Below are 16,064 nucleotides of genomic sequence, written 5' to 3'. Positions count from 1 at the left end.
AAAGAGGATTTCCTTTAAGAATCTGGCCTTCTCTACTGGAGTTCCATATTATCATCTATCTTTTACCTTCTCTCATTTTTGCTGATGCTTAAATAAGGCACATGTGTATTAAATTTTCACATTGTCCAATTTAAAAAATTATATTGCATAAATAAAATACATATAATTTTTGTCAATCATACCTCAACAAAACTGGGGGGTGGGGAATACAAGAATGATTTTTTTTTTCATTTTTGAATATATTTATTCTATACAAATACTTGAATAATGAGTTTGACTGGGCATATAATTCAAAGTTGTAAACTATATTCTTTTTAAATTTTAGGTTCTTTCCATACTATTTTTTTTTTTTTTACTGTTTATAGTCTTTTATTTCATAATCATAAACTTAACTCTGCAATCCAGCTAGACTGGGAAGGGGTAAGGAAATGATGGAACCCAATGAACTGGCAAGAGCACATATAGATTATGGAACATTCCAAGCAAATTGGGGTTCTTTCCATACTATTTTAATCTTTGTATAGTTTTTGACAATTCTAATGACATTCTAATTCTAGAGTCTGTGTAGATAAGTGTGTTTCTTTATTCTTTTTTAATTCTCTTTTTGGAAAGCTTTAGGATGCTCTGGTTTTTACAAATGTTCTCAAAGTTCACAAAAGAGTGCTTTAATGCAAGTCCTTTCTTGCTGAGTTCTTGCTGGGTTCTTTTTAACCTGGAGGCCCTTGTACTTCAGTTCTGGAAATTTTATTTTTATGTCCTATTTCTTGAGCAATTTCCAAACCTCTGCTTTCTCTGTTCTCTCTTTATGCAATAGCTATGATCTGAATGCTGAAAGTAGATTGATCATTTAATTATTTTACCTATTTTCTCTATAGTTCTTTTCTTTATCTTTTTATTCTGTTTTCCCAAGGATTTTTTTTTTTTTTACATCTATTGAATTTTCTAAATGATTTTACATAATTTCCTGGAACTTTTTCTACTTCTGCTTCTTTACATAAGCATCTTATTTCTGCTTTTGTGTTTTGTTTGTAGTGAGTGCACAATGTCTCATTTCAACTACAAACTTGCTTTTGTTTGTGTCATCTATTCTTCACTGTGTTTTCTCTATTTCTTTTCATTTGTTTGTTTTTATTTGTCACACTGCTATGTTGCTATGTTTTAGGTACTGAAGTCCAGCACTTCCCAGGTTCAATTCTCCCCTGAATTATTAATGGCTGGTCTCCTACTTGCAGGAAGTCTCCTGGTTTCCAGTGAGGGAGGGAGACCAGGGGTCTAATTGTATCTTATATAAATGTTCCTCCATTCTAAAATAGGTTACTAATTTGATGAGTCATGAAACATCTTGAGCATGAGTTTTGCAGACTGCACTGGTTTTCAGTAAGTTCTGCCATGAATAGCAAATTCACACAGAGGAAACAAAAGTCACAGCATTTGTGAAGAGCTTTCTTAATATCTGTCTTGTTTCTTGGCATTTATGCATGTGTGTCACTCTCCCCTGTTCACCAGACTCCAGTCACATTACCCTCCTTTAGTCCTAACACTTTAAGTTCCTTCCCATGCCTATTTTTGAATTAAGGCAATCATTCTATATAAAGACTATAAACAAGCAGATACAGGCTAAATGAAGGAGCAACCACCAAAATCCCATGACCAAATAGATAGAACCCCATGGATTAAGAAACTATAAATTTCTATAAAGTACCTATTCTAATGTTAAGTAAATCAAATTTTTTGTTTACTGTTATATAAATTTACCATAGGAAACATATAATTGTACTTATAAAGGTATGTTTATTCATTGGTTGTTTTTAAAATGATTGACTCAAAGATTGACTCCTTTAAATGACTATTCCAAAGACTATCAAGGATTGAATAAAGCAATGTTTACAAACTTCGTCACTACATAAAACTAGCAATATAAACTGAATTCAGGTTTTGTATACCTGAGTTTTTGCATGGTAATGTTTCTGTAACAACAGTGAAGTATTTCTATGATAAAAATCTTTATGTTATTGTGATTTGGGGGTGATCATCATGCCATAGCACCCTTTTCTGAGAACTGCCATCACCTGCCTCTGGAGCCATGTTTGTATTTCAAGACACTGGGCTGGGCCAGTGAGAGCCTCTCTCCCTGGAATCTGGGACTGGATTAAAGAGGAGAAAGGTCAGTTAGTGGTGGTCGCTTCTTTGACACATGTGAAATCCTAGGTCAGAGGAAGCCACAATAGAGAGGTGTAAGTAGAATGCAAGAAATTGTACTGTAGGAGGATAAGAACAACAAGAGAAGCCTAGAAATAGTCCCATGTATTTCCAGAAAAGAGGGGCACATGCTAAGAAAACCTACCTAGGTCCTGGTAAATTTAAGTTCTAGTCCCTGTCACAATGTCCCCACCACCCTTCTATCCTCAGTTATGTGGAAAAATACTGTATCCTTCTAATTGTGTTCCTTTTTTTATAAAAACAAAATAAATCACTATAGACAAAGGCATGATTATTATTTTATTGATTCTAAGACCCACTGACAACTGGCATATCCTATATAATAAAAGCCTAATATGCTAAGTGTCTGGTCATCTGGTCAGCAGTTCAACCAATCAAAGTGTGATATGCTAATGATATGCTAAGACCTCTCAACTGCTCACTATGATGTGCACTGACCAGCAGAGGGCAGACAGTGGACCAGATGACCAATTGTTATGACGCGCACTGACTACCAGGGGGCAGATGCTCTGACCTGTAGGTTAGCTTACTGCTAACCAGGACTGAGCGAGATGGGCCAGACATTCCTTGGAATCCTCCTGTGGTCCCTCCCCCATTGGCCAACCTCTCACATTCCTCCCCATCCCCAATCATGCAATTCAAGACCCCTCCGGAGATGTCAGAGAGCTGGTTTCAGCCTGATCCAGCAGGGCAGGCCAAGGGACCCCAGTGGTGCACAAATTCATGCACCAGGCCTCTAGGAAACATTATAATTAACTAGAGGCCCTGTGCACAAAATTCGTGCACGGGGTGAGGGGTGTCCCTCAGCTCAGCCTGGACCCTCTCCAATCTGGAACCCCTCAAGGGATGGTAAATGGGCAGTCAGACATCCCTCTCGCAATCCAGAACTGCTGGCTCCCAACTGCTCGCCTGCCTGTCTTCCTTATTGCCCTAACCACTTCTGCCTGCCAGCCGGATCACCCCCTAACCACTCCCATGCCAGCCTGATTGATTTCTAACTGCTCCCCTACCAGCCTGTTTGCGCCCCCCTGCCCCCCGCACCCCAACTTCCCTCCTCTGCTGGCCTGGTCACCCCTAACTGCCCTCCCCTACAGAGTTGATCATCTCCAACTGCCCTCCCTTGCAGACCTGGTCCCTCTCAACTGCCCTCCCTTGCAGACCTGGTGCCTCCCAACTGCCCTCCCCTGATGGCCATCTTGTGGTGGCCATCTTGTGTCCACATAGGGGCAGGATCTTTGACCACATGGGGGCAGCCATCTTGTGTGTTGGAGTGATGGTCAATCTGCATATTGCTCTTTTATTAGATAGGATGTTAAATGGAAGACCAGGATCACATAGCAAATTGAGTATGCTTTTATACAGAATAAGAGAGAAACTCTGAAGTGAATCCTTAATTGGTAAATTATATATTTTAGGTCTTCAGATTTGTGGTCAAAATCCATGGGATAAACTAATAAATTATGTTTTAATTTGATAAATGGTAATGAAAACTTGACCTTTTAAAAATGGTTAATAAATTCAGTGGAGTTTAATAATTTGAAAGAACCAAAATATTGTTTTTCTTGTATTCTTCATCTCCCCCTTCAATTTCAGCACTTATTTTTATGTAAATAAGAGCCGTGCATCTCCAAGGATTAAAAGGAAATCAAAGAGTAAAACTCTCAGAGAACATCTGGTCCTGGTGAAAGTCCCCTTGAGCTTTGCCTTTGGAGCGAGGAAGCTTCTAAAGATGGATTTCTGTGTGTGGGCAATTCTGTGATGGGGTGTGTGTCACTGGGGGTGTATTTAACCTGACACAGACATTATAAATCCTGCAGTTAAGAGCCTGCATGAAAATTAAAATATCAGCTCAAAATATAGCTTGGAGAAAAAATTATCAATCCAGTGTGCACTTATGCTTAGAAATCTTTAGTCTATTGTAAATGAGCTGCCAGGTGCTAGAATACAATATGACCAGAATTAGAGAATGATTCATAAACTCCTGTGCTTTAAGGAATAAACACATTATAATGAAATAGGATGAAATAAGAGTTAAAGTTTATCTGATAATTAACTGTATGTAACATACTTTCACAGAACTACCTAATTAACAACAATAATAATTAATATATTTATATATTCTAAAAACTTCTCTAATACACCTTAATATTACCTTATTGGAACTTCCCAGCCACCCTGTAAAGTACATATTCACCATAACTTGCTAAAGAAGAGCTTGAAATTCATTGATGTTAGGTAACTTGCTTCAGGTAACAGCTTGGAAATGGAAGAGCCTGACTCTTGTATCAAAATCTGCTGTTCTTTAAGATAATATTGACACCTATAATAAAATATTTTTTAAGCTAGCAAGGATGCAAATCACTTTAACAGTGTATTTTTTTTTTAGAATAAAATTACAACCTGTAGTATGGCTCAATAACTGAGCAACAAATTATACCATGAAGTAGGAGACTGTGCACTACTGTGCTGTTGATGAAGCCCCATTCTCCATGTCCAAAGGTGTTGCTGCCATTCAGGTGTTCTCCCAGAGTCAGCTGCAGTGTGAGGCCTTTGTCAGCTCCAGGGCAGTTGGTAACTAACAACCAAGATTAGTAAATGGGAAAGCTACAACAAGCTCTATCTAAAGCATGGTCAAACAAGAGAAGCCCCTCTATAAGTGTACAAGGAGGTCCAGAGGCCGACAGACTGTTATAAGGCCACAACAGGAGTAATCTGAATATTTAAAGAACACTGTGAATATAAAAATTCAATACCATGCATTACTCTCATTGTACTTGCATGTATTTTCACTGGTTAAATAAAAAGAACACATGCTCTGTCTTGTCCTTGTTCCATGACCATAGGCACATTTAATTAACCACTCTTTCTTTCATATACTTTTGCTGTAAAAATGGGGATAAAAATTTCTACCTCATAAAACTGTTGAGAATATTTTAAAATGGAATACATGTAAAGTGCTGAGAACTATGGCCAGCAAAAAAACAACAACAACAACACAAGTCTTAATAAATGTTAGCTATTGTTTGTTATAGAGGCCCGATACATGAAATTCATGCATGGGTAGAGTCCTTAGGCCTGGCCAGAGATCAGGGCTGATCTGTGGGGCAACCAGCAGGGCGATTGGGGGCCCTGGTTGGCACCCATCTTGGCTGGCCTGGGGCCTGAAGGCTGGGGCAGCTCCTGCATTGAGCGTCTGCCCCCTGGTGGTCTGTGCACATCATAGTGACTGGTCATTAGCCATTTTGCATATTAAGCTTTTATTATATAGGATACTGAGAATCAAAATCATGCCATCCATGTCTGCATTAACATGGTTTTACTCTTTCAAGAAACACTCATTCAAGAACATGAAGTGAAAATAACTATTTTTTATTTCAGGAATTTCCACCAAATCTATATAATCAAATTTTTCATAAACCCTGATTACCTCCCTTCTCAGGACAATACACCTACTCAGCTGGGCTTATCAAATGATTGCTTATGCTCCCACACTCCCCAGAAAGTTTTATGCCATTATGGTCACCGATTCTAAACTATTATGTCACATACTTTGTCCAATCCCAATAGGGTTGCTGAATTTAAAAAAAAAAAAAAATCTGTCTTAATACAGAACTCCAAAAACCTCAAAAATACCCTGTCCTTCATCACTCCCGCTCAGAAATGTTACTAAGACTCCAACAAGATTATTGACTCCCCCTTACTAGGTTAAGAATAAATTTGGTTTTGTTTTATGTTGGTACTAGAGGCCTGAAGCACGCAATTTGTGCAAGAGTAGGACTTCCTAAAAGGGAGAGATCAACCAAAGGACTTATGTGCACACATATGAGCCTAACCAGTGGTCAATGACAATAAGAAGGTGGGGGCGTGAGTGGGGGAAGGCGGGGGGTTGGGATGGGAGTTGAGGACAAATCTATGATACCTTAATCAATAAAGAAATTAATAAAATAAAATAAAAAAGAGTAGGCCTTCCTTCCCCTGACTGCCTGTACCGGCTTCCCTCCAGCACCTGGACCCGGGCTTGACTCACAGTCCTGGCTTTGTTTAGAAGGATGTCTGGAAGGATGCTTGGTTTAATTAGCATGTTAAGCTATCATTATAATAGACTAGAGGCCAGGTGCACAAAATTCGTGCACAGGCGAGGTCCCTAGGCCTGGCTGGCAATCAGGGCCATCTTGCCCAGTCCTGATGGGGCCAGGCTGGCCGGAGCCTGCTGGATGGGGAAGGGACTACGGGAGGTTTGCTGGCTAGGAGGAGGGACTTGGGGAGGTTGGCTGTGGGAGCATACTGACCACCAGGGGGCAGCTCCTGCATTGAGTATCTGCTTCCTAGTGGTTAGTGAGCATCATAGTGACTGGTCAACCAATCTAACAGTCGCTTAGGCTTTTTTATGTATAGATTCTTTTTGGAGAGTCAGTAGTTGACATGATGATGATGATAATGATGATGATGATGATGATGATGATGATGATTGTGCATATTTTCCATCTCTTTAACCTCGTGGTTTCTAAATGTTGCCCTCTGATACACTGCAGTGAACTCACAGGGATACATGGGCCATTTTAAATTCTTGAGGAAAATGTAGCAATCCCTGACATCTGTCAGATACCGCATGGGCTAGTTTAACACTGGATCCCTGTTTCCTTCAAAACATCCTCTCTTTGTGAAACTCTGTTTTCAATGGTTGCTGGGATAAAAATCAGGTTAGTGTGAAAAGGAAAGTGAGAGTGATGGTAATGGCAACATTTGAGAAGTTGTGCAATGCATATTCCATTAATAAATAATTGTGGCTATTTTAGAATGAAATAAAAATCTTATTTTTTCCTTTAATGTATGAGTATTATTTATTCAAATAGCTATTAAGTTGTTAGGACATAAATATTAAGTTGTTTAGAACTAACTAATTAGTAAATGGAACTGTTTGCTTTTTATTTTGGTCCATAAGTATCTTTTTTTTTTTTTTTAAATCACCAAAACACTATAAAGGCTCTTGGAGCAAAGAAATTTAGAAACCTCTGCTGAGCCTGTTTTCTGCGCTATCTGTGACATGTGTAGAATTTAAGGAGAGTTCCTAACTCAAGGGTAAAATTGCTTTACTAGCTATCTCCAATTGTCAACCCTGTCAATCTTTCTAGGAGTTGAATATCCTCATATGACTTTATAGATGCTCAGAACAACCCCTATACCTCGAGGAAACCTCTCATTGAATATTAAACTTATATACACTAAAGATGTATATAAGTTTGATATTCTTGCCTCTCTTTGTTGATTTTAATTAATTCATTCAACAGATATTTACTGAATAGCAAGTAAGTTTTGGGCATTGTTCTAGGGCTGGAGATACACTGGTTTGCGGATGTTTTACATTGACAGTTCCAATGCCCTCAGAGCATATTTGTAATTGACTAAACATATCTAAGCATTGACACACACTGGACTAATCATTATTTCTGAAGAATGTATCTAATCCAAGTCAATAGAATTTTGAGCACAGAACATAGAGACATGTCACCTGTTCTGCTCACATTACATTTAGGCCAGTATTTGCAGCTGGTTATGAAATTTTCAAACGTGCTTTCCATCTTTGAGAGAAGTGAAAACATGGTTGACCAGTCCCATTTTCTTTCACTTTCTGGCTTTATTTCATTAACATTCCAAGAGTTGTCATCAAAATGGATTCTTTCATAGAATCTAAAATCAGCTCTGGATTACCGGCTTTTCTACCAGTACCAAGTGATGGTCTGACCTCAGTCCAGCTAATACTTTCTTACTTTAGCTCAGAGTTTATTTTTCTAAGATCTCCCTGAATACAAGCTTAAATTACCTTTCTATAATAATAAAAGCGTAATATGCTAATTATACCAGACAACCAAATGACCTTCCGAAGTCCTTCCAGATGATCTTCCGGATGAAGCCAGGGCTGTGAGGGCTGGGGCAAGCCACTGGCAGCTCCAAGGGCAGAGCCCCTTGTATGAATTTTGTGCATCAGGCTTCTAGTAATATTATAATGTTCTCAATAATCTTCAGAATATAATATGAATTTTGCCCATTCAACACACAAAATTAAGAAAATATATTATTTTGTTCACAGAGAACTACATTTCACCAATTACTAACAGTCTGGTAAAGATGCAAATCAGTTAAATGCCCACATGAAAAGGCTCCTGATTTCTCTGTCTATATGCTGCTTTCCTTATTTTCCTTGTAACGAATTCAGGCAAGTTCAGAGGAAACTCCAAATTGATGCTACATTTCCAAAATGAACAAAGCACAACTCAGAACTTTTGTATGAGGAGATTCTGTTTTTGCTTGACAATAAGTCAATAGTGTAGTTTTTAAAATCCCAATAAGTAGTGCCTTGTCAGATCAACAGGACAAATTTAAATGTACCAAAGTACTATTACTATAATTAAAAAAGAAAATCAGAATAAAGGAAAACACCTCTCCCTTTTAAAGTGTGAAATAAACTCTGCTCCCTTTTCTCACTTCCTTGAATATTAATTTTGTACTCCACCCCCCGCCGCAAAACAAAACACAACACACACACACACACACACACACACACACACACCACAGCACCCTTGGCTTTTAAAGCCATGCCAAACCAGATCAATGAACAAGATCAATGACATCTAGGAACTACCTTTCCTCCTCACACCAAATTGGTAGATATACAATAAAGAATGACAGGAGAGGGAGTCGCCGAACCAGCAACCACTTATGATGAGAAATGATTCCCATTTCCTCAGGGACCACAGAGCAAATGGAGCACTTTTAATTCCCAAGGACCAGTGACTCCTATTTTAGGACACAAAAAACTCAATATGAAATTTCACCCAAATGAAGCCCCAGAAACTTAGGGACAAATTTGCAAAACCAGACACTGAATTTGTGTTTCTGTCTCCCTGCCTAGCAACATGCTCTGCAAACAGTACACATAGAAACACTGCAACAAGGGGCTTGGATGACAAAAAGCTGCTTTTCTCAGAATCTTTCTAACACGTTTAACTCCTGAAGGCTTATTTAAAAATCATTACTATAAAAAAATTAAAATAATGTGCATCTCAGAGTTTGCTCTGGACCATTTTAAAGCCAGCTATTTTCATTCCCCCTAAGCCTCTCTTTCAAAGCATTCCCTACACTGCTCTCCCCAGATGGACTCGGACTCTTGCTTTTTCTGCTGTGCACTTGTCATGCCCTCCCTCGTCCAAATCTTATTTGTCTGACTTGTTTAGCTGACCTGTTTCTACCTTTGTGTAAATTCATGTCACTATGCCAAGGATTGTTGAGTTTCACTGTATCTTCAAAAGTGATGTAAATGGCTGTTTCCCTATTCTCCCACTGAGGAGAGAGTAGGCATAAATAAAACAGATAAGAGTTATTAAAATTATCTTTCTGCTAACAACTTATAAAAACCCAAGGTTAAAATATTCTTTTTGTTTTTATCCTTGGGGGATTCAATGATGAAGCAATTACTTTTGATAAATGTCTTTCTGTAGCATAGTTTGATATAAATTTGTGATTTTTTTTAAAATATATTTTTTATTGATTTTACACAGAGAGAATTGAGAGGGATAGAGAGTTAGAAACATTGATGAGAGAGAAACATCTGGGGATGTGCCCGCAACCAATGTACATGTCCTTGACCAGAATCGAACCTGGGACCTTTCAGTTCGCAGGCCGACGCTCTATCCACTGACCAAACCGGTTTTGGCATAGCTTGATATAAATTTGTAAATATTATTTTATTTTAAACCTGGACCTGTCTTTAACCTTACTCCAAACTGCCTTTGGGCAGATCTACATGCCCAGAGGGAATGCTGGAGTGAGCAGCCTAGTTCCTGATTGTTAGATCGAGTTTTGGCTAATTCCATCTGTCTATAGACCTGCTGCAGAGCTGGGTGCTGGCCACCTATATATTAATAAGATGATTCCATTTGAAAAGTAGATGCTTAGACTCTACTCTGTGCCCAACACTTCACTTAGAAGGGCTCCTTGAAAATGGTATGATCACAAGACCCATCACCATTGTACACAAATGTATGCCTTGATTAAGAACCTACTGAGGTCTGAAATTCGGTTTCACTACCTCTCAGCCTCAGCACTGTTTTCATGGGAGCCAAATTCAGTATTGACTTTAGATGCTGTTAAGAAAGAGGAGTCTTCAAGAAAATGATTTCAATGGTGTGATTTCATTCTGTCCAGGCTCCCACACTGAGCTGTCAGGCCCGCAGCCCAGGACCTTTTACATGTGTCTATGTTTGTGTGCTGCTGGGAGTGCCTGGCACTTGTGTGAAGACCTCATGACACACACATCCTACCGAGTGAGGAAGAAACAACAAGCAGTTGTTGTTCTGAACTCTGAGAAACAAAAGTGCCATTTCTTTGAAATTCAGGGCATTGTCACTTCCCAGAATTAATAAAATTAATAATTACGTGACTTGACCCTTTTCTGAGCAATAGGAACAGTAGTTAGAATGCAGAGCTCTCAGTGTCATGTTGCACACATGTAGCATTTCATTTCTACATATTATCACAATGAAGGAAGGCTTTAACACTTCTATGTAGAGCATATTCAAACTAATTGTAAATGGATTCAAATAGATAGTGTGTGCCAAACTTTCTAGCAGCATTATTCACACAGCTAAAAGGCAGAAACCACCCAAATGTCCATCAATGAATGAATGGAAAAACAAAATGTGGTATATGCTTGCAAGAGAGTATTATTTATTCATAAAAAGGAATGAAGTTCTAAAATGTGCTACAACATGGACGAACCTAGAAATCATTATGCTTAATAAAATAAACAAAGAACAAATACTGTATGGTTCCACTTACTGAGTCATTTAGAATAGGCAAATTTATAGAGACAGAATGTAGAATAGAGGTTTCCAGGGGCTGAGTGGAGGAGGGAAGAGGGAGTAATGGTTTAACAGGTATACAGTTTTAGTTTGGAAGGATGAAAAAGTTCTGGAGATGAATACTGGTGATGATATTATGAATATATTTAATTCAACTATATATTACACTTAAAGTGGTAAACTTCAGGTTATGAACATATACCACACTACAAAATAATTTAGGACTTGATGGACCTTAGTAGCCTGGGATGTCCCCCAGACTATCCCTTTGGCCAGTACTAACTCTATCTGGCTCAGACCTGACATGACACTAGGGAGCCTGGATCCTAATCAGTGCCCCAGGCACCAGCTCAGTTGCCTCCAGCGGCACCTGCTTTCAGAGCTCTAGGACTTCCAGAACTAGGACATGGGGCTGCCCCAGCCCAGCCAGCCATCTTCTGGGAATAGTGGCTCCCCGCACTGCACTCCTGATGCGGAGCAGGGAAGGACACCTCAGCCAAACACTTTATGTCCCTGAGCCTGGAAGATACACAGGTCTCTGTGGCAGGGAGGTTTCCCAGGTCTTTCTCATGAGTTGACTCCTTGGCACTGCCTGGGATGATAAGACTGTGGAACTCCCACGAGGCTGGAGTGGAACAGGCATCTCTGCTTTGGAACTGGCTAGACCTCAGCAGTATGGAGTGCTCCCCAGAAGTCCCTGTATGTGGTATTTCAAATACTTTTTACAAATAATCATTTTAAAAACAGTGATCTGAGCTTTAGAGACAACATCACTCACAGGTGTCCTATTGATCCAAAGTAGAGTTCAGACAGCTGAGTGGTGTTAAAGATGGATTGCTATTTGCCGAAGCTAGAAGTGTTTTATGTTTTTTGTCTGGTGTTCATTTTGCAGCAGATCATACTCAATGCTCTCTCTTGCCCATTGCTTAGTTTAGGCCTTAATCCCTTCTCACTTGTTCTACCTTGCAAAAACCTCACATAGGTTCCCCTAATTATTCATTATTCTCTTCCATAGTAACTTCAGTAACCTAAATAATAACAATCAGACACCAGAGAACAATGAGTATTTCTCTCCACACACTTCATCTATGACTTCACCATCCACACGATCCTCCAACTATTGTCCTGTCAGGCTGGACTACTGTTGCCATGCCTTCTCTACTGATGCAATTTCCTCAGTGTGAAATATACCCCCATATGATGCCTTTGGCAATGGCATCAGACTAAGCCTGAAACAGTCATCTCCACAGATGGACATTCCTGCCACTTGGTCCTCAGTGGTTCGTTCCCACCCAGCCCTGTTGCTGTGAAAAGGTTAGAAGAGCACCACAAGGGTACGGGTGGGATATGACTTACTATTTTTACATTTCCATTTCAGCCCTGCTCCTTAGTTGCCTGTTATCAGCTTCTTTCACATATAACATCTTCAGTTAGGTTTCAGTCATGTGTTTTTCTCTCTTGGGGGTAAGTCTGCTCTCCTCTTAGCTGACTTTATTTTTGTTCCAATTTGATGTCCAGTTTCATTTACTGAGGGAAACTTGACCCATGCTTGCAGGTCAGCTCACTGTCACTTATACACTACATCTTAGCCCATGCAATCTTTAATAAATTCTCCTACATAAATTCTTCTAGGTTACTAGCTCCATGGAGCACTGCCAGCTAATTTATTTCCCTGATCCCAGTACCTGTGGGAATAGCTGAAATATAAAAACTCTTTCCTCAATGTGATAGTAAGAAATTTATCAGAAAAAAATATAGAGATATATTTTATTGATTACTATGTAGCTATTGAGAATTAGACTATTTAAAACCTAAATTTCATTGCAACCAATAACAATGTGTTTACTCACTCAACAAACTATTCTAATATTCATGTAATAAAAATGAATATGACATGTTTCTTGTCCTTGGATAATCCATGCTGGTAGAAGAAGTAAAGATTTAAAGGAATATATACAATTCACTTTTTTAAGTGCAATAATACAGTTGTTCACAAAGTACCATGTGATATGAGGATTGGTGAACAAAACCTAGTCTGTAAACCCATGGCTGTTTTCCCAGACACCTTAATTCATAAACTGAATCTTCAAGAATGAATATTGGTTTAATATAAAAATCACTGATGCCTCAGATTAATCATAAAGAGCTCTGATAATCTGGAAGCACTTTAATTGTCACTCATACCCTGGACTCAGCCCAGGGATCTTATAGCACAGTAAACATAAATGGAGAGCTCCATGTTTCTGGATTGAAGGCATTTATTTAATCGCAGCTTCCTGTGGCCAACAGCAAAGGGTGAAAAATAAGTCTACACTCCCAGTATTTAAGGAAAGTATCATGCTAAGTGAAATAAGTCAGTCAGAGAAAGACAAGTATCACATGATCTCACTCATATGTGGAATCTAAGTAACAAAATAAACTGATGAATGCAGTGGATCCAAAAACATGGGAGCATGGAACAGAGTGCGGAATCTTGGAAAGAAAGTGGGGGAAAGTGGGTGGATGGGAGGTAATCAATAAAAGACCTTGTATGCATATATGCATAACCCATGGACACAGATAATAGAGTGGTAAAGGCCTGGGGTGGGGGATAGAGGCAGGCAATGGGGGGACAAGGGGAACATATGTAATACTTACTTTTTAAAAATATTTTATTGATTTTTTACAGAGAGGAAAAGAAAGATAGTTAGAAACATCAATGAGAGAGAAACATTGATCAGCTGCCTCCTGCACACCCCCTACTGGGGATGTGCCTGCAACCAAGGTACATGCCCTTGACTGGAATCGAACTGGGACCTTTCAGTCTACCGGCTGACGCTCTATCCACTGGGCGTCAGTATAAAGACAGTAAAGCAAAAAGCAGACTGCCAAATTACAGCGGGGAGGGTAGGGAGATCTGGGGGAGATAAGAGATCAATCGAAGGACTAGTATACATGCATATAAGTACAACCAATGGACACAAAACTCTGGGGAGGGAGAGTATGTATGGAAGGGGGGGCAATATTAAAATATGTACACAGATAATAATTTTTTAAAAAAAAGAATGCACAATTGGAAGATAGTTCCAAAAAGATTGAGGGTCCAAAGAGAAAGAAAGCACACTACAATATCACAGAATTCAAGTTTTGAAACTTAGAGTTTGAAGAAAACAGAAATCAGCAAAATCAACAGGGAAGCCCAACAGCATGTGCCCTGAAATGCCCATTTGGCAATTGCTAACTTTTTAAAGAGTAATTTCTGTAAAATGGTGCAGGCAGAAGCTAATTTAAATGGGAATAGCGTGCGCTCAGCCAGTATGACTCAGTGGTTGAGTGTTGACCTATGAACCAAGAAGTCATGGTTCAATTCTAGGTCAAGGCACATGCCCAGATTTTGGGCTTGATCCCAAATAGGGAAATGCAGGAGGCAGGCAATAAATTATTCTCTCTCATCATTGATGCTTCTATCTATCTATCTATCTATCTATCTATCTATCTCCCATCCTCTTTAAAATCAATAAAATATATATGTTTAAAAATGGGAACAGAGTGCATGGAAACTGATGGAATGTAGATAACTTCTGCTGATGCATTAAATGTTGGGGATTGTTGCTTCTGAGTTCAGACCCCAATACTCTAAGTTCCCTAATGTAGAGGCTAAGACTTAAAGTTACTTAGTGGTGGTGGTGGTGGTCTCTCTGTTTCTACTTTTAATCTCCACACTCCAGTTACCTGAACTGTAAATTCTGTTCATTCCACCTTCTGAGAGGCAGAAAATAATATAAGTTCTGTTATTTGCCTACAAATAAAAGGGATTTCTACAGCAAGAGTCTCAGATTTTGCTGGAGAAAATAGAACTCAGTATCTTTCATAGTTACTCATTATCTTATTTTCCTCCTATCTTGCTTTTCTAGTCATATAGTCGAGAGAGAGAGAGAGAGAGAAAGAGAGAGAGAGAGAGAGAGAGAGAGAGAGAGAGAGAGAGAGAGAGAGAGAGAGACCTTTCTGCTTCCTTGGGTCCCCTACAATCCTCTGACTCTCCCTGGCTCTATTGGCAATGAGCCCTATGACTGTGAAAGCTATGAATATATTGCTCACCATCTGAGAAGTGCTCAGGAATGAGTAAGTGAATAAATAATGCATCACTAATGTCAATCTTGTTACACATATTTTATGTTTCTTTCCTTCTCTTGTCTAGACTGTAAAATCCTGGAGAGCAGAAGCTGCCTTATGTTTTGTAGTTTGTGTATGTGTGTGTGTGTGTGTGTGTGTGTGTGTGTGTGTGTATGTGTGTGGCACCCAACTAGCTAGTTAAGGGAATTTTTCCACGGTAAATGAATTCACAATGTAGGATGGAAAATAGAAGAATGGGCAACTCAGCCCTAGGAGACATATACCCAAACAATAAAAATAGTTTCTGCTCTAAAATAATTGGAAGAATGAAACTTAATCTAACATATATAAAGAAGTTTGGAGGAAATATTAATACTGTTTGATTCTGGCCATAAAATTATTCATCAAGTTAGAAATCCATGTGGCTCTGGTATTGGCAGGAAAAGTTTAGTAAAGGAAGTAAAACTGTATTCAGCCCTTTGATCATGGGTTGACTTTAAATAAATGAAGAGAAAATAAATTCAATTCCCAGCATGGCAGTGACAAATTGCAAGCGAATCCAGGATTAGCCCAACGTAATGTGGTGGAGAAGGCAGGAGAGCCCAAGGTGGACAGAACTGGACGAGGTTGACAGTGTGAACAAAAATGAAAGCTCTTCATTTTGTTGGAGTGGAGAGAAAGGAAAGGATGACATAGGTTCCAAAAATATATTTTAAGCTCATATTTGTTTCTGTTGAACATGGCAGAATGAAAACACTTTGTACCGACTGTTCACTAGTTTGAAATCCAGGCTCCTCCTCAGAGTGTTATGGTGAAGCTAGCTGCCAGTTTGGCAGGGGCTCACAATGTTTTAGTCACATGTGCTGATGCTGGCAATGAATTTGGGAGGCAGTC

The 16,064-nt window shown here is 39.1% G+C and overlaps 1 long non-coding RNA gene across 1 annotated transcript; it reads right to left on the bottom strand.

Annotated features, from left to right (window-relative positions):
- Positions 1–367: 367 nt before the first annotated feature.
- Positions 368–9,371, bottom strand: LOC123651409. The gene is made up of 3 exons (XR_006740100.1): positions 9,360–9,371; positions 9,171–9,176; positions 368–495 (listed from the first exon to the last, which is right to left on the bottom strand). It is a non-coding gene; the product is annotated as an uncharacterized LOC123651409 (long non-coding RNA).
- Positions 9,372–16,064: the final 6,693 nt, after the last annotated feature.

Source organism: Pipistrellus kuhlii, unplaced genomic scaffold (genome assembly GCF_014108245.1).
Source record: "Pipistrellus kuhlii isolate mPipKuh1 unplaced genomic scaffold, mPipKuh1.p scaffold_m20_p_5, whole genome shotgun sequence".
Classification (NCBI taxonomy): Eukaryota; Metazoa; Chordata; class Mammalia; order Chiroptera; family Vespertilionidae; genus Pipistrellus; species Pipistrellus kuhlii.
This window is presented reverse-complemented; position numbering and strand designations above follow the sequence as displayed.